Source organism: Larus michahellis, chromosome 7 (genome assembly GCF_964199755.1).
Source record: "Larus michahellis chromosome 7, bLarMic1.1, whole genome shotgun sequence".
NCBI lineage: Eukaryota > Metazoa > Chordata > Aves > Charadriiformes > Laridae > Larus > Larus michahellis.
This window is the reverse complement of record NC_133902.1, coordinates 33,072,554-33,098,570: the sequence shown is the minus strand read 5'-3', so window position 1 is coordinate 33,098,570 and position 26,017 is coordinate 33,072,554. Positions and strand designations below refer to the sequence as shown.

Genomic DNA, 26,017 nt, shown 5'->3' with positions numbered 1-26,017 from the left:
GTTATTTGTAGTAAATCAGTAAAAATAATTTCAAAGATGCAGTAAAGGATAATGCTACTTAAAAAATAGGTAGAGACTAACAATAAGGACTTGATGAACACGGTGATGTTCCCTTGAGGGCAACAGCAGTATGCTAACTTATAACGGTTGAAGGGGTTTTAAGTACAGTAAACCAGAACTATTTAAGCTGGGATTGATGTAAAGTAGGCTAATAGCGCTCTCTAGAAAAGGGACAGTATCTCATAACAAAGAAGTTTTATTTCGTGATGCCACTGCATGTGTTCAATGGTAAGCTCTCTATCTTTTTTCGTTCTTCTGTTCTCCTGCTTCATCTGGTTGTGGACACCATGCTTGGTGCTGAGAAACACGGAACATGCTTGTGGAGGGCATGGCAGCTTTATTCATTTCCTACTTTAACATCTCTGGCAACATTCCCAGGTTGAAAGCTGATGGAAACAAACTGCTCTTTAGGCTGCAGATATCTTGAGGAACGTGTAGTTCTGCTTTCTTGGCTGGTTCTTAGGTAGTTTGCCATGAAAAATGTGTCATAGCTGTGTGATATAACACGGAAAAAACCACCAGTGTTACAGAAATCTGTTTATAGATGAAGTTTAGTTTCTTATAAAGAAATGTAATGAGTGCAAACTAATTTAGAAACTAACTTTTTTAAAGACAGGCGCACCAGGGGTGTGTTCATTACTTGTCATTACAGCACTGAGATGTGCTTTCCCAGCTCTTGCCCTGTTTATTGTTCTGCCTCTCCTCCGCAGGTCACTCCCTAGCTGTTCATACATCCCTCTCTGAATTTCGGTCCTGTGCCCAGGCTCATTGATTGCCCTGGGGACACCATGGCATGGGGACACCATTGCTCCATGCCCCTCCCCTCCAGCCGCCCCTCGTGCATCCTGGCTATTGCAGTCTTCCCTTCTTCTCCTGAGGGTCCTTTGTCACCTCAGGAGGTCCTCAGTGGGGGCTGTCAGGGGCTGGGGAGTATGACAGGAAAAAAACCCTTGGACAACAAAATGCCTGGAAACTCACAGTGTTAAGCATACCATGGGAAAATCAGTTATTTTCCTAACAGGCCTAACGCCTAATAGCAGTGTGAGGTGCCATTTCTTCATGGCAGCAAGTGAAATATTTTTGCACTTTACGTTGGTGACTCTGTCAAGGTGGGTTATACATTTCAAGCACGCTGAAGCAGATTTAAACATAGCAGTACAACTGCCAAATGTGAGTTTCTCATTTAGAAGGACAAGTAATAAATGTATATGTGTATTGTAAGATCCACCGCAAGTAATTCAAGCAGATTTCTCTGAAGTTTTTCTTTTCAAACAATCTAGGATGCTGCAAAAATGACTTTCAATTCTTTAGGCTCCCACAGATTGCAGCACAGAAAATCAATACTTTTTCAGCTAATGTCAATTTTTTCCATTAAAGGATATATGAGGAAGCATGAGGCTTCTCGGCTTCTCTGACTTCTGTGTGCTTCCCAGACAGCTAATCTTTATTTATCTTTATATTTTGTATAATGTGTACTTAGTGCTTGTCATTTTATTCCCATTGCCAACCGTTGTTTGTGTTTACAAGTTAAATACTCAAATAATGAGGGAACTGTGGTGCATTTTAAAAGCCTTTGTTCGAGTACCTCAAGTTAAGAGGGTGAATGTTTTGAGGAAATTAAGCTTCGTAAGAAACTGAAAACGATCCCTACCATGGGTTAGTTTTCTGCTCATTCGGTAATGTGATGGCTTGTGTTATCTTCATAGCCACTGAAATTTGTCAGTGTTTAAGTATTGGTACTGTGGAGGGTTTGTTCTTCAGTTTAATTTTTATGAACTGGAATGTTCCCTGAACAAAGGTTTCCTATTAATATTTCAACAGCAAGACAAATGCATTTATTTTTTTAATTTTGTTTGTTGCTTTAATGATCTTCTAGCTATGCCTATACACATCTTTTGAAAATACTGTAGATTTGCATTACAGAAAATATATTTTTATTATCTGAAGCAAATACGCACTTTGCATTTCTTTTTCCATAGATTTATCAAGAGTAGCAAGAGAGTGGCATGATCAAAGGCAACACAACGGGTCAAAAGTGAAAGACAGCAAATGTCAAAGGTTAGGTTTTGCTCATTATTTCTGTTTTGCTAATGAGTGCGTGTGTGCGTATGAGCAGGATGCAATAGCATTTGCTGCGCCAGATGAGAAGTAGAGAAATAAAATACTTCAGGGCAATGATGCTCCGTTCTAGGAGGAGATGGATCTTGCAAATAATGACATTAGAATTTTGCTGAAGTTCCTCCCATGATGTTTGCTTTTACTGTTGCTGCAAAGTTTGCCTGAACATGAGAGCAACCTCCCATGAAGTTTCACTTGATGATCTACGAAAGACCTACATAAACAAAAATGGGGAATGTGCATCTCAGCAAACGGGTATGAGGAGAACACGATTTAGCAAATGGGCTCAGAACGCAGGGTCAGAAACTTTAAGCAGAGACAGAATATTATCCCCTTTGGGTTATGCCCGATTGCAGATTGCAACGGAGACTTCTTAATGAGCTTACAAACCTGCGTCCCGTGTTCACCTGCAACACCAGCGCAGGCTGGGCAGCTGGGTGTCCGCCGCTTCGGGCAACGGCTTCAATGATGCTCATAGAGCTGCAGAGGTTTGTAGGTACTTTGGTTAGCAATCTTGCAGCAAGCTGAGCAATGTATTTCAGTATTTTTCACTGTAATTAACATTTTACACACTTCAGTACATTTAGCACCATGTTCCAGTTCTTTCTGTGCACAAACCTCTATTTTCCTATCTTTGTTATTAAACTATCTAGCTGTAAGAGGCAAAGTCAGTGTTAAAGAGAAATGCACAAAGGGCATTTGTAAATGTAAATGCCATGTAAATGGCAGAAAGTCAAAATTAAGCAAACCATTTCCAGTGCTATTACTAGATGTAGGAGAGAATATGACTTTTTACAAATAGTTTGAAAGACTAAAACATAAATATTTGAAATGAATGGAAGGCAGACTTCAAACTCATAGCAGACATTTGTCACAGTTACATACTGTCTTGCTGAGGGTCTGACTGGAGTGGTGTAGAACTGGAGACCAGTGCCCTGCATAGATGGAGGGAGATTTAAAAAAAAAATATTAAAAAAATGAGGGAAGTCTATTTCCCAACTTTCCCAAATGCATGGGTGAAGCCCTGCTTGGTAGAATAGACGCAATTTTCCTGCCTCAGAATGCTTGTTAAAAATCAGAGAGAAAAAAAGAATGAACGTGAGATTTTCTTTCCAGAACACTGCAATTGTGAACTGAGTATCTCAAGTGCTTTTTTTTCCCCCTCTCTCTCCTTGTTAATCTGCCTTTTAGAATTTTTATAGTTGGGAAGCTGTCCCAAAACACTTATTTGTTAGGTGTCACTATGTAGCATTAATACAATTAACCTTACAAGTCCTTTTTTCTTCCCTAGTGTATTCACTTGGTAGTCTTTCAAGAATTATTTTACTGCTATTTTCTGATGTTGATTAATTTTGGAACAGGTATTGCGTACAGCAGGGGAGTTTCTCTGCTGTGTAAATGGCTCTGGGCATCTTGGCTGAGGTTGCTGACACATACTTGGCTACGCGCTGACTTACCAGCTATTGTCAAGGACTAAGAAATGTTGCAAAAATAAAATTAGTTACTTAAGAAAATTACTGTTGTCCTTACAGTTGGAGTGCTCTCTCCTCCAAAGGAAGAAAAAAAATTTGTAACTTGAAAGTTGATATTGAGATAACGTAAATGTTGAGGTTAACAAAATATTTTATGGTGTTGGGGTATGAAATAGTCCTAAAGTGCTTTTTTTTTTTTTTAAAAAAAATTAAAAATGGCTAAGTTGAGTATCTGTGTTAGTTCAGTGGCAATATACACGTTAATGAAAAGTTTCAGTTGAAAAACACTGACTAGGTCTCGCTTTTGAGTAGGACTTGGATGCTTCTCTGTAATTCAGTCCTCTGGTGTAACTTTCCGGAGGTATATTTATTTGTAAAAATGACACTATTATGACTGATAATACATAATATTTTTTTTGAGATAATGTTTATGTATAAGTAAATGTATCACAATATATTTTTACTGTCTAGGTGATGGATGACTTGGAGTCAATGCAATCCAACAGTTATTCTCGTGAATTTACAAATACTGAGTTGCCCTGCATAAAACCTTGAGTTTATAATTTGTGAACGGTAACAAGGAGCAGAGGGAGAAATTTTATCTGTATTTCTATTTTTGCTGTATCTTTTATGGTTTTTAATACAGTAGCACTTTATCATTTATACTTTAGGCATTACTCTTGCATGCAGTATACTTTTCAGGACTACTCTTATGCCTAGAGGTTGCTGTGAGATAATGTTAGGAGCTTTCTCAGTAGCTATGAAATCAGTAGGCAACAGTCAGAGAAGCTTAAAAAGGAGATGCTGAACTTCAAAACGTGGGTTGTATGGCATTAGAAGTTCAGAAAGACCTGATGACTTGAGTTGCAATTTCCAACGCAAACTGTTTAGGTCTTCATGGCCAGCAAAACATGAAGTGAACGCCTCTATTCCATTTTTCTGCTTCAGCAGTGGTACGCAGCTGTTCTGTTTCATAAACATGGGTGATTCCCCTTGTATTTTGGTCGCCAGCTTTATTCATACAAATTTATCGTAACAATCCTGTCCATATTTTTTTGAATCTTGCCCTGGAAAATCCAAATTTATCAGCATCTCACGTGAGAATAAGAAGCTGTTAGCTCTCAGTGCTCCCTGATTTGTCAAAGTCATCGATCAGCGAGTGGAGGAATACTTAATGAAGCCCGTTTGATCAGAGTCTGTGATAGCCAGCGCATCTTCTTGGCTCTGGCCGAGACCGCAGATAAAATCTTACGTGGTTGCTAACCGCAGGGGTGGAGGTGTGGATGGGATTCTGGCAACTGGGGGGTTTAATGATACAAGGCGGAGGTCTGGTGTCACCATGAAAGAAAAGATTTGGTGTCTGTCCTGAGCATGAGTGTATTATTACCTAACGGCAGTAAATGCCTCCTCTTCAGGTTGAGAATCAGTCCTAACAGAATTGCGGGTGAATATTGTGTTTCTTCCTTCTGAGAAGTCATGACAACAGTAATTGAAACAACCAGATTTATGTTCAGCTGCCTACTGCTGGAGGTCTTTGTGTTATCTTTAACGCAGCGATAATTTAGGTCACCCTTTAATCTAAGTAAAGGAGACCATGAGGACAGAATGTCCAGAGAACGCTGTTGATTTTGGTGCTAGTGCACTGTATGAAATTTCAGCTTATAATCTTTGATATGAAAAAAATATGGCTTTTAAAATTGTCTTCTAGATTATGCTGTGTATTTATTGATTATTTATTTTGGGTATCCTCTTATCCTCCTACTTCTACGTATAGTACCAGGTCCTTAAAAATTATTTGTTTTATTGCAAATCGGTGTGGATATGCAAGTGCAGCAAGAGTCTGTGAATCTGTAATATCTCTGCCCTGCGATTTGAAGCCCTTAAGCAGTGTCCTCCTGGAGCCCCGCTGAAATAGATGAAGGGCTGTGTGTGCTGTAAACTCCAAGGCCTGCACATAAATAGCTGTACAAGCAAAACTGTCTTCCAAAAATTAGCTCAGAATTGAAAACACATTAAGTTGTTTTAGTTTTTTTTCCTCATGACACCAAACAGTGCAAGGAATGTTTTAACTCATCATTTACTCACATAGTTCCTCAGAAAATTAACACACTGTCAATAGTAGTAGTTGTAAGGACAAGTCTTTCTTTCATTTTCCTGTTATTTATCTCCTGAATACAGTCTACCACTGTCACTTGTTTTATTTACATTTCAGAATGCATAATAATTTATAATAGAGAAATATGGCTGCTGTTGTCTCTTCTTCCAGGCTTAAATAAGAATGTCTTTTCATATCTATTTATATTATGTACGCTAAACCATCATTGTGAAATTGACAATGCCTCTGAGTACTTTTATGAGAGTTGAAAGCCCCTGAGTGATAATGTCAGGGTATCACTGACCTTGTCGGTGTATTAAGTGCTAGTGGTAGCGTTTTAGGATGCAGAACATCTTGATAGTCAGATATCTGTGACCTGGGCCTCTCATATGGTCTTGTTCAAGTGTTCTCAGTGGTAACATCTGCTTTCTTATGTTAGAGAACTGGAGTGCTTTCCTTGGACAGGGAAAAATGTCTGAAAATGTAAAACACTTGTAAGAAAGAAGCACCCATTCTGGGTGATAGAGGCCAAGAAAGTTTTTTGGTCAAAAATAGTTGCAAGTACTTGCAAATCTAGATAAACAAACACTGTAATGGAGTTTTCTGACCAGTTGTGGCTAAATAAGTCCACCGGAAACTGCAAAGTTATATCTCTTACTCTGATTAGTGGGAGCTATTCTCAGGTTTTGGGAACTGGGGTGATCCATGGGGGGGAAAAAAAAAGGTTATAGTTAAGGCAGCATCCTTAGAAAAGTACTGCTAATGACTTGGAAAATGTATTTGTTCCCTTTTTTCCTTTCCGCCACGTGAAAGATGAGCACAGGAGGGCTGTGACAGGTTAGGTCTGCTGAGCCCTGTGTCCTGCCTGTGGCAGTAACTCCCAGCAGGGACCACAACGTGCTGCTTTTACCGGCCCTTCCCTGGCTGCTGTCGCACTGGGAGGCGTCTCAGATCACTCGAGATGCATCTTTTCCTCCCTAGTCAGTCCAATCAATTCCTAGACCTCAAATGTGTATGTATGTGTGCTTATTACAGTGTGCTACGATGCATGTAGGTTTGAAGAAGCTCAGGGAAGATAGACATAGCATCCAGTAACGTGGGCTGGTTAGCGTAGGCTGGAGAAACCTTTGTGTGTCACTGGGCAGAGACTACAGTGACAAATGAGTAAACACAATTAAAAATAAAAATTTGGGTTATTTTCCATCTTTCTGACAGGGTCTTAAAGGATCCACTGTAAGTTTCTGCATGGCATCTGTCACAGGGCTCCCCAGGGGCGATGAAAACTGGAGAGGTTGGGGTGGCTCTGTACCTCCTGTGGGCCAGACAGGAAATGGAGAGGCAGGACTCAGGTCCACAGAAGAGGATTTTTGATTCTGTTAGATTAGGAAGTGCAGTTTATCGGTTCACTATGGTCTGAAAAAAAAGTTGCAGTTTTGTACCTTTGCTAGTGATTTTGGATAAAATTTAGCAAATACTTTCCACAAAAGGAAAAGTTGAATTCATTTGCATACGTTTGCAATGAAGTGATCACTTTGGTGTGTCTTGATGTTGAAATGGACTTTTCCCCCCAAGTTAACTTGAAATTTCTCCTTTCTTCCTCCTTTTGGTCTCTGAATTAAAAAAAAAAAATCCACTATTGATACAGCCAGAGTAGGTTATTTTTTCAGTTAAGGATTTGAGGTTTAGGAAACACGTCAATAAACATGCCCAAGGAAAAACTTGTCTGTTCCAAAAATATAAGGCAGACTTTTCTAGTTAAGAAAAGCCATCCCAGCATATGGTGTGTTTCTTTTAAGATGCAAAATATTCATATACTGAGATGAACCTTCTGGAGGAACTTCAAGGCAATAGCTTCTGCTCTTAAAGCTTCTGCCTTTATTTGTTTCAGCGGAGATTTACTTTCTGAAAATTTTTCTTCCCAATCTCTGAAAGATGTTAATAGTGCCCTGCCAAACTGTTGCTGACAATCTATTTCTTGTAGGATGCTGTTATATATAAATAGCCTTTTTAAATATATTTAATTTTTCAAGCCAGGAGAAACATTCCGATTTGCTTTCAGCATGAGTCTAGAATAACATTCATGTCTCTGGCATAGTAGTTGTTGTAGTCTTGTAGGACAACTGTTGTACACATTATCTGACATGACTGCGGTGGCAGATTAGGTTGGGGTTTGTATGTGATTGACGTGTTATTGCATACAGGGCTGCCTCATCAGATTTTTTTTCTGTGCCTCCCTCGCTCTAGCAGTAACCTGTGCTCGCTGCCACCGTCCTAGTGTGACCTTCATACAGACCAGCGAAAAAAAAACTCATCTTGTTTGCTCAGCATCCCAAAAGACAATTAGGAATGGTTGCCTGAGCAACATAACATCCTTGTCAAATACCACAGGGATTGCTGTGATGCCAGTTGGACCGTTCTGACAGAAGTGGCAGGCTTCCACGGGCAAAACAGTGGAGTAGCGAAGGAATGTTGTTGCTTCCCATTTGCTTTTTATCTTTGCTTGGATTCTTTTCTGCTGAAGTGGTGGGAAATAAGCAAAGGCACAGAGTAAACAGAGGAGTAGGAAAAAAAACCAACCCACATTAAAAAGCAACATAAGCAAGGAAAGGAATCCTGTGGGAAACAGAGGTGGGGATGCTCTGCGTTTCGGGTGGAGGAACAAAGCAATGGAAAAAACAGAAAAGAGTGTCAATGTGGAAGAAGCATTTAAACAGAATAAAGCTGTTTAGAAAAGGAAAGAAGGAGAAAACATGGGAAATGCTGAAGGAGCAGCAAAAAGGGGTAAAAATGGGAAACGTCTTGTTTTAAGCATTTAGTAACTCTTATGTTAAAACTATTTCTTCATGAGAGGTACAGTTTTTTGTCTTTGAAAAATCTGTGTTTCAGGGTTTGTTTTTTTTTTTTTGGTTGTTATGGGTTTTTTGTTTGTTTGTTTGATTTTTCTTGTTTTAAATGAAAAAGAAACGAACAGACTTATTGATGCTTTGATACTTGGGTTTGTTTCCCTAATACAAAACCTGCCTTCTGGGTGCAGGTGGCTTATCGGCCTTGTGTGGTTAAGGCACACTTGTATTTTGCAGCCAACAGCACACAAGGGAGCAATATGGGTAGTATCACATCTGTCTGCCTTTTTTCTTCTCGGCTTGCATGAAGAGCTACCTCTTTACAGCTAGGATAACTGCGGGGAGGCCTTGGCACCCGTCCAGACAAAGGGCTCACCCTCACGTCGCTACATCCATCGTGGGACGCTGCAGCTACTTGCCTGTTGTCAACCCACCTAATTCTCCTTGGTTTGTACACGTTTAGTCTGTGAGTTCTTGGATAGCTCCTGTGCCGTACGAAGTATTTGTTCCATCTGTTCCAAGCATTTGAGCTTTATAATAAATTCAGAGCAATTGAGAGGGTTAGATCTTGACTGTTTTCTTTAGCCAGTAAAGAGTTATAATACATGGAAGTCTTTGAAAAGAAAAGCTAAGCCATGAGAAGAGAACTACAACAACAAACTAAATGTCAAATAACAAGTATCTTCTTTCAGTGTTTTTTCCAGAGAGGTGTATGTATTTGTTTGTTTGTTACCTGAGGTCTCATTAAGAGTCAGTTTATTCTGGTACTTAGGTGCTGGTTTCTTCAATTCTTACAAAAAGACACTCCTTGTTAGTCCAGAAGCGTTTGTGTTCTCCTTTAACTGCTTTTCTGCTATGTGATTTAATTATGGATGATGTCATATTTAAGTTGGTTTTTTTTTCTGCAGTAGGATGTTTTGGTGGGATCAACAAAATCTGTTATGTTGATGCGTGTCCTAATGTGTTAAAATCTAATTTTTGCTGGTCATTGTAGCACTCTGCTCTGTCACCTACTTTCAATGTAGCTTCTACTGCCAACAGTCACAATTACTACAGAGGATTCATGCCTGTGGAATTGGGTTTAGAAATTGCGGTGTACTGGTTTGTAAGTTAAGAGCTCTAACACTAACTACAGCCAAACTTATTTCCCTTCCTGGACTGCCTAATAGTCGACATGAATTTATTTGATACTTTCATGGGGTCCACTTCTGTTCACGTCCTATTTCTATTATAATCTGACCAATATCTCTTCATGTTATTGTGTGATGTTTTGATAGGAAGGTGAAGTTCTGATTGTCTGGTCTGCTTCTTATACAAACATCAATTACCAAAGTAGCAGAACATAATGAACCGGCTACATAAAAGTACCGATACAGGTTGTCCTCTCCTGTCCCTCTAAATTCAGTCTTCAGAGCATCCCACTTCAAAGGACCTGTCTTTTTCTTTTAGAGAGTCTGCACTTGATTTGAGTTCCCTTTTTGCTAAAATGTTTATAAACTTGAAGCAATTGCAGCAGCTAGGCATATAAAATAGTCACCCCGCTGTAGGAATTTGAGCAGATTTCTTGTAGAAGCTTTGAGTCTGCTAGTGGGAATTTTTGTTTTATTTAAACTTCAAGTCTAAATCAAGGCTAAATACAGATTTAGGGGTTAATTTTAGGATCCCCCTTGTTAAAAACCAACAAAAATAATTGACTCTTGTCTCTAAGATAAAGCTAATTAAAATGAAAAGGTTACATTTTTGGGTACACTGTCCTCAGGATAAAGCATCTCTGTTTATATAAACAGAGTTTTTTCTTTCTTGATTTTTGGATGATATAGTACATTTTTGCAGCATAGTTGCAGATAAAATTCTTCCTATCATTGTATGAATGTTGTAAATAATAAGTAGAGAGACCTAGCTTAATTTCCCTAACCTTTATGGAATAGAATAAATTTTACTGAAGTATTTTTTCTTTCTACGTTGGAGTCAAAATCTCTGTTATGGTATGTATTTATAAAGATTCTTATTTTTTTTTTTGTCTATTGACTAAAAATATATAAAATAAAGAAAAGAAAATATTTATTCACTCTTTAATACAAAAATTGGTTACTTTGTACTTTGCAAAGCTGTATATTTCATAGGTTGTTCAGCGAATTCTGAGTGACGTATCTAGAATTCCTTGTTTTTTAAACAATACATTCATGATAATGCTTAAAGTACTTCTAATTGTCATAATCACCTCCAAAAAAAGAAAATGACCATTCTATAATTGTAGAACTTTTTTTCCCTTAAATTTATCTCCTTTTCCTGCAGCCTGTGTAATCGGCTTCCTGCAGCCGATCATAATCGGCTTCTGATCCCATATTTCCCAGGAGATCTCTATGTATTATTATTAGTTTTATTAGATTAAAATAGAATTCCTGAAACATTTTCTGTATGTCTGCTATTAATGTGATTGGGAAGGGACTCTCTGGGCTGTTTTATTTCATTATTTGCCCGTATTTATATATTGGTGTGCCTTTTTATAAATACTTATGCAAGTCAAGTGGATTGGTGAGTCACTGTGATGTTAAAGTCAGTTTACAGTCACCCCCTCCCTCCCAGTCTTACTCAACTCTTTAGAGATATGGTTATTGGTAATGAGTCATCTCGCTTGACTTCACTGATACAGTCCTACTATTTCTTAAAATTTTGTTACTGCAGCAGATGTAGTACAGATACAGAACAAAATAAGATGGAATATTTCCTAGCATGCACATCACAACCGAAAGGTACTAGCTGAATTCCATTTACAGAGTTTTTGTGTGCAGTACAGGTCAAGATACACTTCTAGGACTGATACTTCCAAATTTTTTTTTTAATAACCACATAATGAGTGTTTATATTTCAAACCAATCAACGTACCATTTCTTTACAAGCAACTTTCAGAAGAGGTCTGCACTTCTATATGCATTAGGGAATTATTAAGAGTATAGGAAGAGATGATGGTTGTCTGGCTTGGCCTGCTACATAACACAAGAGAAAAACCTCCATTTACAGTTCCTGCAACAATCCAATTGATCTGTACTATATTTTTGTAAGCAATAATTCTACTCTTTGCTTATACCAACTCCATTTAGAAACATAAAAGTGCAGAAGCAGAAGAAAACACCTGAGTTATTGAATTCCGCCTACAGCATCACATGCAGTTCTGCAGTGGGCGTTAAGAAGGTCTGTAAAAGCACCTGCTGTGGCCAGAAGTCAGAAATATGCCTATCATCGTAAATCCTATTGTATCAACAACCCAGATATAAAAATGCAAATTGCATTAGCAGGAGAGCAAAACTATTTCCATTGTCCAGTGACTTGGAAGTGCTGATATGTCCCCAGCAAAGTGTTTATACTCACATGTCACGTGCCATGCTCCTTTCCTGCTGTCACTCCATAAGCCCTGGCGGTTTGACCTAGAGGGAGAATCTTGCTCCTGATCCTGGGTCTGGTAATCAGATTAACTCTGGAAGTACGCAGGTTCTTGAGAAAGTTCTCATTGCCATTAGGATCATCAGTGCTTCCTGCTTGGTGTCAGACCTGTGCCTTCTGTAAATCACTGATGATTCAGGATCTCTTCGGAAATGTGGCGGAGGAGGAATAGGGCGCTTCCTGGTGCGGGCAGACTGCTGGCACCAACGGTGGGATGTGATCTGACTCAATTGAGAGAAAAACCCCAGCAAACCCAGTGCTGGTCAACCTACCTTGCAGCAAAGTCTGTTGTCTTCCTGTTTCTGCAAAACCCGACAAACTGAACACAAATCAAGTTGTTCCAATAGTCCTGCTTGAAAATACGTACTTTATTTCTAGTATAAACATGTTAGCTTCAACTTGAGAACAAAGCTTCGTTTCTCTCTCCAAATCTCTGAATTTAGAGCAGGCTGAAATCCAAGACTTTGGAAATTGCACTAAGTACGAGCGCTGGTGACTAGTGTAAACCTGTGCTGCATGTTAAGTGTGTGCAACAAGGAAGGAAACAACAGCGCTCTTAAAAAGCTGTAATTGCAGTAATAGTCCTGTTGACTGGGTCAATTCCAAGGCAAAAAAAGGTCGCAAATGATTTTACTATGTGAACTCTTATTAAATGTGATGTTGTTTGTGAGGTTTTTATTTACATTGTCTACATAGAAATGTTTTTCCTTGCATTTTTGAGGCTGGAGAAAGGAAAGGTTGCAATGCCCACTGAGAAGATGTGTTTGGTGAGATGGTGGGAAGAGAGAGAAAAAGAAAGGCGATATCGGAATTTCTGTTGATAACACTTACTAACTGTGATGGCCAAAATGTGATGCAGAAGTCTGATGTGCCATGGCCAGTGGTGAATCTTCTACGCATCATCTTTATTGCTCTAGGGTTGGGTTTCTTTGCTTAAACAGCAGACAGTTTTCCAAGATACACCATGCTGTTAATTGTTGTAGCATTAATTTATGATACACGGGATTAAAGAATAGATTTTGTCATAGTTTCAGCTCATTGTGTTTCCAGGATGATGCCAATCCTATATTCTAATAGGAAGAAAACAAAGAGGATTATATGCAATACAAACTCTAGTTAAAATAATTGTTTTAAAGAGCCAACTGTGGATTCTCACACTACTGCAGCTGATCTACTTTTGAAATAATTTAATTTTGAGTATTAGTTTTATTGATACTCTAATAAGATATTTATGCAGTATTAATATCTTTGTGGTTCAGTTGGTAGACTGCAGGCAAACTTGGTGCTGAAGGATTTAACTCTTTAAAGTGAAAACGGAAATGCTTTGTTTCTTTCCAAATTCTGAATGACAAATGGCTGAATAATGCAACAAAGTTGATCAGCAGATATGAGCATGGTATGAGCTGTTGAAGAATAGTACTTTGATTATCTATACTAAGAGAAAACCATTTCTTACGAGATTTAAAATATTCTGTTTTCCATTGTGGTACATGAATGTGGTACCTTTTTTTTTTTTCTTTTATATTTTTTATTTGTGTGGCAAGTTTGAGGGTGCTCTTTAAGTGATTCGTATTTTTGCCTTAGTGTGGAACTGCTGCACCCTCATCTCTCATGTGGCTTCAAAGACTTGGTTCGTAGCATTGCAGGTGGAAAGATGATGTATTTGGTCATTGTGTGTTCTGTTTGTCCTGGCTCCGATAGTGGCTCCTCTGGTTCGAGAAAGGCAATGCAAGCAGCATCTGTGGCGTTGCAGCAGCTTTGCAGCACCGTCGATCTTCATAAGCATGTCAGCTTCTTCCAATGAACAAGTACTTAATGGCACTGTTTTCTCCTTGGTGGGTTTGCTTTGTATGTGGTACATTCATGAGGAAGCAATCTGTTTTGTGTGGTAGATCACAGTGACAAAAGGAATTGTGTCTTTTCCATGTATCTCTTGGAGTAAGAAATGAGACCCGTTAAATGACAGTGTTGATTTCAATGACCCTCTTTTGGTGACAAATACACACCTGTGTAATATCTTTAACCTGGCTATACTAATACATAGACATTTTATTTTTTTTTTTTTCAGTTTTCTAAGGTGATCTTGTACACCAAGATATACTAGAGTTGCTTTTTTCTGAAGAATGCAAATCATCCAGAATACCTCTCAGCTACTTCGTCTCACGTGTAAAATATGCTACTTAGATTAATTATCCTGAAGTTCTATGATGACAGTTGTCATGCATAGAAATGGTATTTATATAGTAATGGTCAGGTGATACTTGCAGGTTTTCGGGAAGTGCTGGCATTTCTGATGGTGCTAGTTTATTCCTGGAGAGCCGCCCAGTTCCTGTTGCTCCATACAAACCGCAACCTTTGGTTGTAGTTCAGAAAGACAGCATGTCCCAATATGTATGTCATGGGGTTTTTCCCCTTTTTAAAAGTTTTGTCAACATTTCTGTTTTAAAGCATTTATTAATTAATTTCAATTAGGTTGCAGTCTTTCATATTACAGAATTAAAGTTTTAAGTATTTTGTTGTGGTATATTAGAGCAAAAGCATTTCTGTAATAATTGTGGCTCTTGTGGCTTGTTCAGCCCACGAGATGGGCAAATGGTCAAAACCTAAACCATTCTTATTTCAGGATAAGCAAGATATTTCAAATTAGAATAGTTTGTGTCACTGTGACTAAAAATCCTAATTTTTCTGTGTGGCTGTAGAGCTTAGGACACTGCAGAGTATTCCCGGTATCCGCAGTGTGGAGCGCGGGCAGTGAGTCATGCACACTCTTCTGTCTTAACTGGCTTTGGGAGGGAGAATGCTGCAAACTCGGCGTTCCTGAGCTCTGGCTCCTCTCCAGGGGCTTTCAGGCAAGGCAGAGTGGCAGTATTCATAGCGGCTTTTGTGATGGGAAAGCTTTTATTGGTTGTATTGGTAACACTAGTGCCTTTCTGGATATGGTAGACAACTAACTAGTGCTAGTGAAGAGTAAGATTTGGTTGCTGTCAGTCTGCTTTTAAAACGTGACCCGGTGGGCTCCAACTGTTCCTGAGTTTTGAATTACAGCTCTGGTATTTGACATGGGTGTGCCAGCTTAGCTGGATAGGAAATCACTAAGATTCCTTTTATAAATGAAATGATGAATCTTGTATTTGTTCTGATATGGAAGCACACTAAAACATGTGAATTAAGGAACTCTTATAAAACATCACACATTCCTCTAGTTTCTCTGCCTTTTATTTCTTCTTCCTTTCCAAACATGGAAAAAAAAGTTGAAAAGGGCTTTTTTTTTTTTTTTTTTTAAATTATTATGCCTGGCATGGTATTGTACCATTTTCTTCAAGTCTCAGGTAAGTGCTGTTTGGCTATTTGCAGATCCACAAACCACTACCCCTGTTATGGTGAAACAACAGGTCAAAGAGAGCCAGCTCAACATTCTTCCACTATTAAAATACAATTAAGTAGATACAGTTCTGTAGGGAAGATATGCAGCTATTATTTGTTTCTATCCTGTTTGTTAGCTGTAGAATGTCACTTTGGTTTTACGTTTTAATAACCTCTCATGTTTAGTAATTGTGTCAACAGAGAAATGTAATTGCATGCAATTTTTGTTTCTTTTGGAGTAGTAGTTAATATCTTGTTTTGTTTTGTTTTAAGGGAAACTACTGAGTTAATTATTCAATTGCAGTGAACTGTATGAAGATGATGAGTATTGGCCTGATGACTACCTTCTTCTGTTCTTTACTTTCTAGCATGCTGCTTTGAGCTCCCTGGTTTCACGAAACCCATTTTGACTGGAAGTGGCAGTTGCACTTTACAGTTCCCAGGCGCTTGGAAAAAGGGGAGACTAGTCTCCCTGATGGTCAGTGACAGGTGTTTTAAATACCACTTCTCTTGTCAGCTTGTTCAAGCAGTTCTGTACTATGGCTAAATCTACTATTGAGGATTATGAAGATGGTGCTGTACAAGATACACAGCAGTTAGATCAAAGAGAGAGTTGAAATGACAAATAGGTGTGGACTACCTGGAAAACTCCATTTATAGCCAAGTTTCTTCATAGTGAAGAATAAAAGATTTGGTTTATAATTTGTGAATACTGTTTGTTCAGGGTGTATTGTGTTCAGGACAACATAAGGAATTGGAGCTTTTATTGCAGTCTTGCATTATTTTCAGCTTCAAAATTGTAAAGAGAGATATCCAGGTAACTGATCCTGTATTAGAGCTTCTTTATGTGGCAGACTTTTACATGACATTATTTGAGGTCACATTTTCCTTTTGATTTCTAAATAAAACTCTTATTCCAACGTTGTGTAGCAAAAAGTAAGAGTGTTTTAGCTGATGGGGTGGGACTAGAACATTCAGTGTATGCAGATTGGTTTTCATCACTTCCTTTATTTTATGTAGTAGGGTCGTGATCGGAAGTTTTAAAGGAAAGAGTAGTAACTTCAATTTATGCCTATCTGGAACAGATAATGTATTAATAGTTGGAAGATGCTTCAAGGAAAGGGTACCTCAAGACTTTGGCTCTATTCCATTTGATTGAATGTACCATCATTGGAACATTTCATCATAACTTAGGTGATGAGTCATTTCTGACTCAGGCAAAGAAAAAAAAATAAATCAATCTATAAAGAAACCAAGCTCTGAAATGAGAGTGACAGCCAGGATGGAATTAAAATAAGGAATGTTGGAGATCTGGATATGAAATTCTCTAGCATCTCCATTTTATATGCTTTTATTTGTCTAGTGGATGAAGTAATGGAGAAAACCTTGCTTGAAAATCTATCTCCATTCAGTGGAAGCTACTGTCAATCTGGTAATAGAAGAAATGACTTAATTAAATATTCTTGAAATAGTTCTTCTTATATAACCAACGGTAGTTGACTTAATGAAGTGCAATACATGATAGGTTTCTCTTTCTTTTGTCCTAAATTCTACGAACTGTTAGCTTTCAGTTTACTTCACTAAGGATAGTGAGGTGATGGTTGCCACACAAATAGATAAAGGTGGTTGTAGGGGAAGGGGAAAGCAACAGAAATGTGATAACCCTTTTGCTTGGATGCATAGGCCATACAAAAGTGAAGTCCTTGTGGTCTTTTGATGGAGAAGTGGCAGAACAAGGCCTTGTTCCTTGTTTTTACCCTGTTCTGAGTGAGGCCTTACAGAAAAGCCCAAACATAGTGCCACTGTTGAGTCCTTTGTGTGCTAGACAGAGTTATGTTCTATGGTCACTGTTGACTTGGTCTTGCCAGTAGTCACAAATAGTAGTCTTGCCATTCACAAGTCAGTGCTTTTTCTCTTTGAAAAGGGACCTACTGTAGTGCCAGCTCTAGTTTGGTGAAGCCCTCAGAGCAACAGGAGCAACAGAAGGCAGAGGAGGAGAGAGGAAGATAAGAAGGATATGTATTTATGATGGACAAGCTTATGTAGTGTCATGAAGAGTTTGAGAAAACATGCAAACATTTTAGTAAAATGAAACAATATTAGACATCTACATTGTATACTAACTATGCTTTCGCTTTATATTTTAAAGTCAAGGACAATAGCTGAATATTTGCTAGATATACGCAGAAAAATATAAACTCAATCTTTTACTTGATGTTTCACTTGTGCTTTCTTACGCAACTTCATTTAGAGGATGGGCTGGGTTAATTGTTGTATTTGGCTGAATCAAATTTCAAGACAATTTAAAGGCAGTTTATAATGCTTCCTTCTCTTACTATTTTCTGTGCTGAATCATCCTGCGTTTGTTAATATTGCAGTCCTCATCTCATGTTACAGTTGCTGGGTAATCCTTTTATTATTTGGATTTTTGTCTCCTGTCAAGCTGAAGGCATCATTACCTCATCTTAGCAGGACCAAAAAAAAAAAAAGATTCCTATTCTATGGAGCAGAACCGTATTCATTCTAGAAGCTTTTATTGCTACTTGCTGCTGCTTTATGTTCTAGTTGCTCCCCCCTCAACATGGTATGTGGAAAGGAGCCAGCTGTGTTACAAGTAGCATCTCCAGAACATGATCTGTCACGTCAGCACTCCATCGTTCAGTTTTGCTACGCTGAGACTGTAAAGGAGGCCTCAACACAACGTCGATCCTATGGGTATTGCTGCCTTTGATCCTAAACTACCTTTACTCAAGTGTTTACCATCCTTGATGGTGCTGGATTCAAATTTCTGTGTCTGTTAGAAAAGCTCTCTGATCCAAAATGTTTATGAGCCCTGAAAACTTCCCTCGGATTCCTTTTCGTACAGCAGTTCATTACCATACACATACTCTCGTATAGTTGCTGCGTCTCTCTTAACTTCTTGCTGGGCTGTTTCTTTGTACTTTAGGTTCTCTCTAAATCTAATGGACGTGATTAAAAAAGCTGACACCATTAGCAGGTAAAATGAATATTGCTGTTGTCTCTGTGACATCCTTAGCCTTTGATTTTTTTGGCATGTGGATTAATACAGTGTATGGCAAATATTGTGGTATTGGCACTCGGCTACCACAGGTTCCTAAGGGTGACCACTGTAGGCTGAAATAGCTTGTTTATGCAAATAACCACAAGATATAATTACTTTGTTAATTAATATAAAAACTCTTTAGTTTTCTATAGCTTCCTTTTTGGATTCATTACAATGAGTTAGAAATAATCATTATAAATAATGAAACCGGATTTTTATTTAAACCTCTATGTGAAAACATGATCTGGGAAAGCAGGCTTGTCCTCTTTATAAAAATGGTTTTGGGAGCTGGCTCCTGCTGACCTGTTCTCTGGAGGCTGGGGACAGAACTCGGCTTAACGCCTTGTGCCAAGAACAGCATTTCAAATAGGGCAGCGTTTTATTGTGGAGGGTTTTTTTACAGATCATGTTGACAAACACAATCTGTTAATGGTTTGTTAGTGTAAAGAACAACACTTAAAAAGCATGCAAAAAAAGTTATAGAAATACTTTTTTAGGCCATGACAAAGCTTAGCATCCAGCTATGATTTCCTGGACGCTGACAAAAATCTTTTCACTTCAGTGTTGGCTTGTGGACGTAGCTCTGGTGTACACTCTGTTTTTACATCACTTTGCTGCAGCAGGCAGCCTATATTTAGGAACGGTCAATTAGCGCCATCATCTCTAATCTGTGGTATATAGTATGTCAGGGAAATACCCATCTGAAATGTGACACAATTATGCAAAAAACCATGACAGATCTAATGGATCTGTCTACAGTTTGTATTCCACAAGTCTTCTCCCTGCTCCTCCAAAGTAAGTAAAACATGTTGTGATTGTGCTTACGAAAATTTGTAGATGCCAGTTTTGAGGTAGAAGGCTCCTACAATGGCCTCGCCAGTCAAGAATGAATGATCTCCAAGATGTTTGGAGTCATAAATCAGTTTTATTTTTTGAACACGCTAGTTGCAAACATTCTTAACCTTTAATTGATCATACCATAAGAGCCATCGTTTTTGGTTGAGCCCTGTGATATCTATTAATATAAACATTGCAATCTAAATAGTAACTCCTGTAACATATAAAAATATATATATATAGAGAGAGAAAGAGGTTGGTTCGGTTGTCATATGTGTATCCTTTAGTGGAGACTGGACAGGTAGTGGTGAGTAGATGAAATAAGCGTAGGCCAGGACGTGCTCCAGAAAACAAGGAATGGATGTGGATTGCAGTGCTCTTGCACTACCAGCTGTGAAACGTCATGGGAGGATTAAGGCAGAGGTAGGTACCAGAGGAAAAGGGAAGAAAAATAAAATAAATGTTGAGTTTTATTGGTTTTGAGACTTTTTGAAGATAGGGGACTGTTAGATTATAGATACGTGTGATGTAGAGCCTCTTTGTGTACTTGAGAAGCTAGGTAGTGGGATTTTATTCAGGCAGTGGAAGCACAAATACCAGTGATGTAACTGGTTGTTTTGAAACCAGATGTGTATCAGCACTGGATAAACACACGGGAGGGCATTCTTTTAATGACATATTTTCAGTAGTTGCTGTAGGGTCATAGAAAATTATTTTGATTTCTTTTTTCCCCTGCCTCTATTAACACAAAATGAAAATACTTCACATTGTTGCTAGGAATTTGTGGACATGAGTGCAAAGCCGCTGCCTTATCTGGTGGCATTAACACTTTCTGATTGTAAGAACTTCTGACAGATTGCTGCAAACTCGAGAAAACTGTTACGGCCATATTCTGTTTTATTTAGGACAAAATGCTGCAAGCTGCTTGGCGCTGCGCTGAGAGTGCTTGGCACTTTTACAGCCAGGTCTGTAGGTGCTGTTGCACAAAGTACCCTGTGTATACAGCACAGCAAGCATTTCATTCAGACGATTTGAGACAGTAGGTGCATGCAAATTCAGTGATTTTCTTTGATGTTTTTTCCAGTACATAAAATATTTTATACCTCTGAAATACTTCTCAGTATAGCTTTTCATTACTATCCCACCACAAAAGAAGCAACCATTCTCCTCTCGAGTAGCCAGCCCCAAATCTCAGGAATCACTAAGGAAGGTTAAAATACTGCAAAGTCATACTGACTTCGTTGCATCTGCAGATAAAGCTTGTTTTGCAGTCGCTCACTGTTCTTAATGCAGAGGTCTAATTTATGGTTATTAACTAAATTTAGATTGGACAGTTTTGTTCGCCTGTTTTTGAAACAAAGGTGAGGTATCTTACAGTTTGCTTTGCATTTGAAGCTCAGTTTTTCTAAGTAACTCATTAAGTTAAATTTTAAAAGTAGGCTCTTCTGAATTATGTTTTGGAAGTGAATTTCCTTTCGTTTACATGGCACGTTTGTGGGCCACGTCCAGAAGGCTACTCATACAGAGAAGTTGTGTTGCTAATCCAACTCCTTAGTGTTAACAAAGTGCAACTAATAAGAGTAAAAAGTTCTAAGTACCCCTTAGAATTACTGGCCTGTTCGGACAGGTGAATACTTCATATGAACCCTCATTCTAACTTGTCTGATGCCGTGCAGAAAACACAGGTGCAGCATTGCCATCAGAGGCAGGGGTGACCTCAACAAGTGAGGATGTCACCATCCCTTGTAATGTTTGATACTGGTACTCAATCCTCCCATCCCTCTGGGATTTGGAGACTCTCTGGATGGAGTGAACTGTGACAGACGTGCAGCAGCATCCTGTTTGGTTGTTTGTCGTGCTCGTACCTAGATGGAAAAGGCTGTATTTTGCTTAGATTTCATTGAGTTAAAAGTACATAAGAATCATGTTGCTATTCTGATTTCTATTTCAAGTACGATAAAATGATTTAGCAGCGAAAAGATTGGTAGAAATTTTTTTTATGAGTTTATAGCAAAATGACATATAGGAATTTACACACAGAGGTGAAACAATACCAACACTTGAACCATATCTGGGACCAATGGTGTCAGCCAGGACGTGAGGGTGGAAAAGTCCCTCTTGTATTCTGTTCAGGGCACTGTGGTTGTTTGAGGAAAACTCTTTCACTGAAGTGCTTATTTTCTTGAGTGGTCTTATGGATAGTTACTGTACAGATGAGGGGACAGTAAGTTAATAATTAATCAGTCAAACAACTGAAGAGCGGTAAATAAACAAATATTTTATTTCAAATTTTAACTTTAATGAAATATTCCAAGATTTTAAAAGTATTTTTAGTGGGTTTTTTTCATTTCTTTAAGGTGTGTGTATATAAAAACTTAATTATGAGAAATTAGTCATAATCCTGGTTCTGACAGTGACAGTTTCTATAATGTGTAATAACTAACTTTCCAGTATTCCCATTTTTTTTGATAAAGAAATGATAGTACTTCCATCGCAGCAGTAAAAAAAAAAAAAGCAGCCTTTTTGAATAGTTGCAGTAGCACAAGGCAGGAACAATTCCTTTTTTTGTTTTCTTTTTCAAGCTCATTCCTGCACTGTTGATCTTTCTTGAGCTGAAATGGCAACAGGTTTAGGCCTGCACTGTAGTTTGGTTACTCTTGGTCAATCTTGTGTTGCCTCATGTGCATGAAAGATTACATTTTCTGAGTTAGTAAAAAAAATGTGTTGTTCACTGGCATATTGTGTGGCTTTTTAGACCTCTCCATGCACATGATATAACATTAACTGTCTTCTAAAACAGGAAACACAGAAGAGGTTGAACAGTCAAGGCTTTCTGTTATTTCATTCATGTTTATAAGTACCAGAGGGCAAGGTGTAATTTTAGATGACATGAGGTTTTCGGTTATTTGAGTTCAGACAGAACTCGAATCTAAATTCATCCTTAATTGATGTTACTTTAAATGAATGTATTAGAGAAAGAAATCTTACATTTCCCTTATGCATTAAACAAGGTCACTATTCATGAAAAACCATCGCTTGGTGCTTGTGACTGATGATTCATCCTGTCCAGCCGACCAGTGTGGAAATGGTCAAGACAGCAGAAGAGCCCTCTTCCAGCTGTATTTGTTAACTTCATCAGTTTTCTGTACTAGAGTAGCAATTCTATCAACCACTAGATTTTGCATCCGTCTCTTACGACGCGTTGCCACCGTAGCTGAGGCTGAGTCACTGCCTTTGGCCAGCGCAGGACGGATGCCGGATTTGCCTTTTGGCTGTTCTTTTCAGTTGCGGCGTTTGCTGTTCGCTTTTGACGTTAGCTCATATCAGACAGCAAAATGCTTGAGTGTTGCTTTCACAACGGAACCTCACATTTGGCTGCTCATATCTGGTCAGCAGCTGACCAACTCAGGGCACTTGTGCTTTCTCAGGAAAAGAAGGAAACAATTTTTTTTTTCCCCCATAATATCCATTTGACTTCTCTCTCATCTTGCCTTAAAAGAAACCTCAATTTTTCACCTTCAAAGCTCTGCGACGTGTGTCAAAGCTTGCTGCAGGTTTTGTATTTAGTCTGCCTCACTGTTACTCGGAGCAGCTCTGTGAAAGGTGCCTCTCTAATGATGTCTACTTCTACAAATGTAAAATGGGAAACTGTGGCATTTACAGATAGAAGAGCAATATATCATTTTATGCATTACCTATTTTTAAAAAAGTTTTAAATTCACTTTAGATAATCAGAGGGTTTTTAAAACTGTTTTTTTTTATTTGTATCAATGTAGTTAAAATGAAAAATGTGTAAGTACCTTGTAAATACAGCATAATTTGGAAAGCTCAAACAGTTAAATTGAAATGAAGAAATTTGATTTCCTGTATGATCCATTGAGTTTTTGAAATTTCTTTTTCTTTTTAAAAGAAAGGATTTTATTTCCTTTATTGGGTTAATAGACTGCTAAATAAATATGTCACAAATTTGGAACTGAATGAGAGATACTGTATTTGTGTGGTGTTTTTAATTAACAACGTGTACTAGGTGTTGATAAATATACCAGGTTACCCACAGTTGTTGATAATGTTAGGTAATAGTTATTTGCTGACAACAGTAGCAAATTAGTTGCAACCCTAAAACATGATTTAATTTGTCAAAAAATGAATTTGTTTCTTACTGGTGAAACTGAGGAATTATTCTGGGTCTCTTTAAAGTTGTATTGAAATCAGGCAGTTTGACATTTTCTCTTGATATCAGTTTGGGAATTTTGCATTTGGGCGCAAAAGAAAATATATTAGTTCCTAGTAAATATTCTGCTAAAGCACAATGACAGACAGTGTTGTGCATAATTGGCAGCCACTTGCCATTTAAAGTTTGACTAGAACTGTTATTTCAGATCATTAATAAGAACTTTTTGAGAATTGATTGCAACTTGCAAACTCCGCGTCTGCTGTGACTGACTTGACTCTATGCTAAAATTAAACTCCTTCTTCTTAAAATGCTTTTGAGAATTACAGCTGAAAAACACTGTGTAAGTGCTGATGTTGCTGGCATCACGTTAAGCCCCTCATTACAAATTATTTTGCAAAGAAAATTGCAAATAGCTTGTGATAAAATGATAGTGTACCACAGGTTTAGTAGTGTTGAAATCAGACGTTTTTTGCTTGTTGTTAGGCCACTTGATTTTTGTTCAGATCAAGCTGAAGAAAAACTTTCTCATATCCTAGCCCTAGAGAGAGAAAGGCTGCGGCATAGACCTGTATATTCCAAAGTGGCAGGGCGCAGGCTTTGGGGCCTTTTAATTCTAATTGTAGGTTCTCTTTGTTTGATTAATTTTTTCTTGTAACTGGAATGTGCAGCTGTGGCCTCTCCCACGAAGAACAGGTTTTTTTGCAATACAGAATATGTTTTAAATTGTTTCTAAAGAATTGCTTGCTGTGAGCTGACCTTCTAGGCTGTGCTGTGTAACATAAACAAGTGGGGCACGTATAGAGCTTGGGTTAGAAAAGGAAAGATAAATTCAAAGGATCATGATTGTGTGCAATTTATATGAGGAGCATGAACAAAGAAAGAAGAAAAGGGACCTGGCATGGACATGAAATATAAAGGAGTAACCGGGTCTGTAGGGAGGTACTTGTAGGAATCTGGGGTAATGCAAGGTCACGAACGGTGGGGAAAAATGAATTTGTAGTAAAAAGTTAAAATGTTTCTAATTTATGGTGGCATTTTAGGGATTTGTGTTTCTGCTGCTCTGTTATCCCTACAAGTCTTCCGTGCTGGTTATCACAGGTCATTCATGTGCCACTTGGGGGATGGAAATGTTATTAAGCATCAAATGGCTTGCAAGCACCTAGCAAGGTTGGCGGGTGTGAATGTTGATCACCAGCACAGGCCAGCCCTCCTCTCTGGCCTGTGGAAAATTAACCCATTTTTCAGTTGATTGGCCAAGCTTGATGTACCCAACTTCTGGATTGCATAGTGCCATCTGAATCTCTCAGTCTTAGTCTTCACTGCCATTGTGCACATTGTGATTTATCGTGTGTCAAATAGAGGAAAACTAATTTCACATCTTGCAAGTGGTGCTAATGCAGCAGGTCATGCAATTATGATCATCACTCATTGAAGTATTAAAAGGCAAGTAATTTTTAAAGAAAGATGAAGCAGGATTCTCAGCTGGGCATTACCTTGGTGCTTTTTGCAAGACACCAAAAGCTACTAAATCTAAGTGTGCTGTCCCTAATTATGGGCCAAGTGTAAGTAGGATTTCTGTGTATTATATTATCTTCAAAGAGAACAGCAATGTTTGTTAGGAGGGAAGGGTGGTTGTTTCCCAGCACACAAAGAAATAGTGGAGAGTATTGCTCACCAGCTGGCATGTTTACTGTGTTGCTAAGTTATGGATATACAAATGTTAATCGTGTCCAAAGACTTTTGTTCTCTTTTTTTTTCTTTTTGGCATGTTCTTACAGTTCAATCCTTCCTTCATCCCTCAGACTTTTTGTTGTAATTTGTGAAGCCTCCCACAGCCTTGCAAGGAGCGTATCTTTGGGAACCAGTGCCCTGCATAGCTTACACCAGTTTTGTGTAAATCTGATGGAAGAGTGTAGTGTGGATTATTGTGAGCGTGTAAGTGGTTGGCTATTGTGAGATTCATCTGTGATTGGAATAACTGCTCAGGCACACATCTAACCAGTGTACTGTTGAAGCACATCCTGTCTGCTACTGCGTGCAATGTGGTTAAGCAGCATCCTGAAGTCTACAAGTGTGTGAACAAGTTAGTGCATTGCTGTGAGAACTAGGGAAGGTACCTTACCATTGCGCTCAAGCAACCTTTCAGCCCTCCTATTAATTATCAAAATACAGACCTTTCTGCACATCTGACTATAAGATGTTTGTCAATTTTTCAATTATACCAATTCTTCTCTAAACTTAAACTTCATCAAATGTATTAAAAAAGCTTTAAAAAAGCTGTGCAAACTGACATTAGATGCCTACAGTCTTGTACTGATACTAAATACAGTGTATTTGTGCACTAGCAAATTTTGCATTTGAAGAGAGCTCTTCCATCTAGTAGGCAAAGGTTTAACAAGGGTCCTTGGCTAAGGTTTGAGGTTAGACATACTTGAAGGAGAAATGCAATGCACATTCTTAAAAATGCAGGGAAATTAATGTTTGCAAGAAGTTATTAGGATTCGTGGTTGCTTCCCACCACTGGACGCTTTTGCATCGGTGTTGGATGAT

At 38.4% G+C, this 26,017-nt stretch overlaps 2 protein-coding genes across 19 annotated transcripts in view; one reads left to right on the top strand and one right to left on the bottom strand.

The window, feature by feature from the left end:
- Positions 1–11,967, bottom strand: part of LOC141746535 (cytochrome c, somatic-like) — a 55,329-nt gene extending 43,362 nt beyond the window's left edge. The window contains exon 1 of the mRNA XM_074595218.1: positions 11,958–11,967. The gene's annotated coding sequence lies outside the window, so the exon portion shown is untranslated. The remainder of the gene's footprint in view (positions 1–11,957) is intronic.
- OSBPL6 (oxysterol binding protein like 6) overlaps positions 1–26,017 on the top strand; it is a 111,137-nt gene that overhangs the window by 9,064 nt on the left and 76,056 nt on the right. For 8 of the 18 annotated variants that reach the window (XM_074595201.1, XM_074595199.1, XM_074595192.1 and 5 more), the window contains one exon: positions 2,040–2,118. The exons of the other annotated variants lie outside the window; for them this stretch is intronic. The gene's annotated coding sequence lies outside the window, so the exon portion shown is untranslated. The remainder of the gene's footprint in view (positions 1–2,039; positions 2,119–26,017) is intronic. 18 annotated transcript variants of the gene reach the window in all.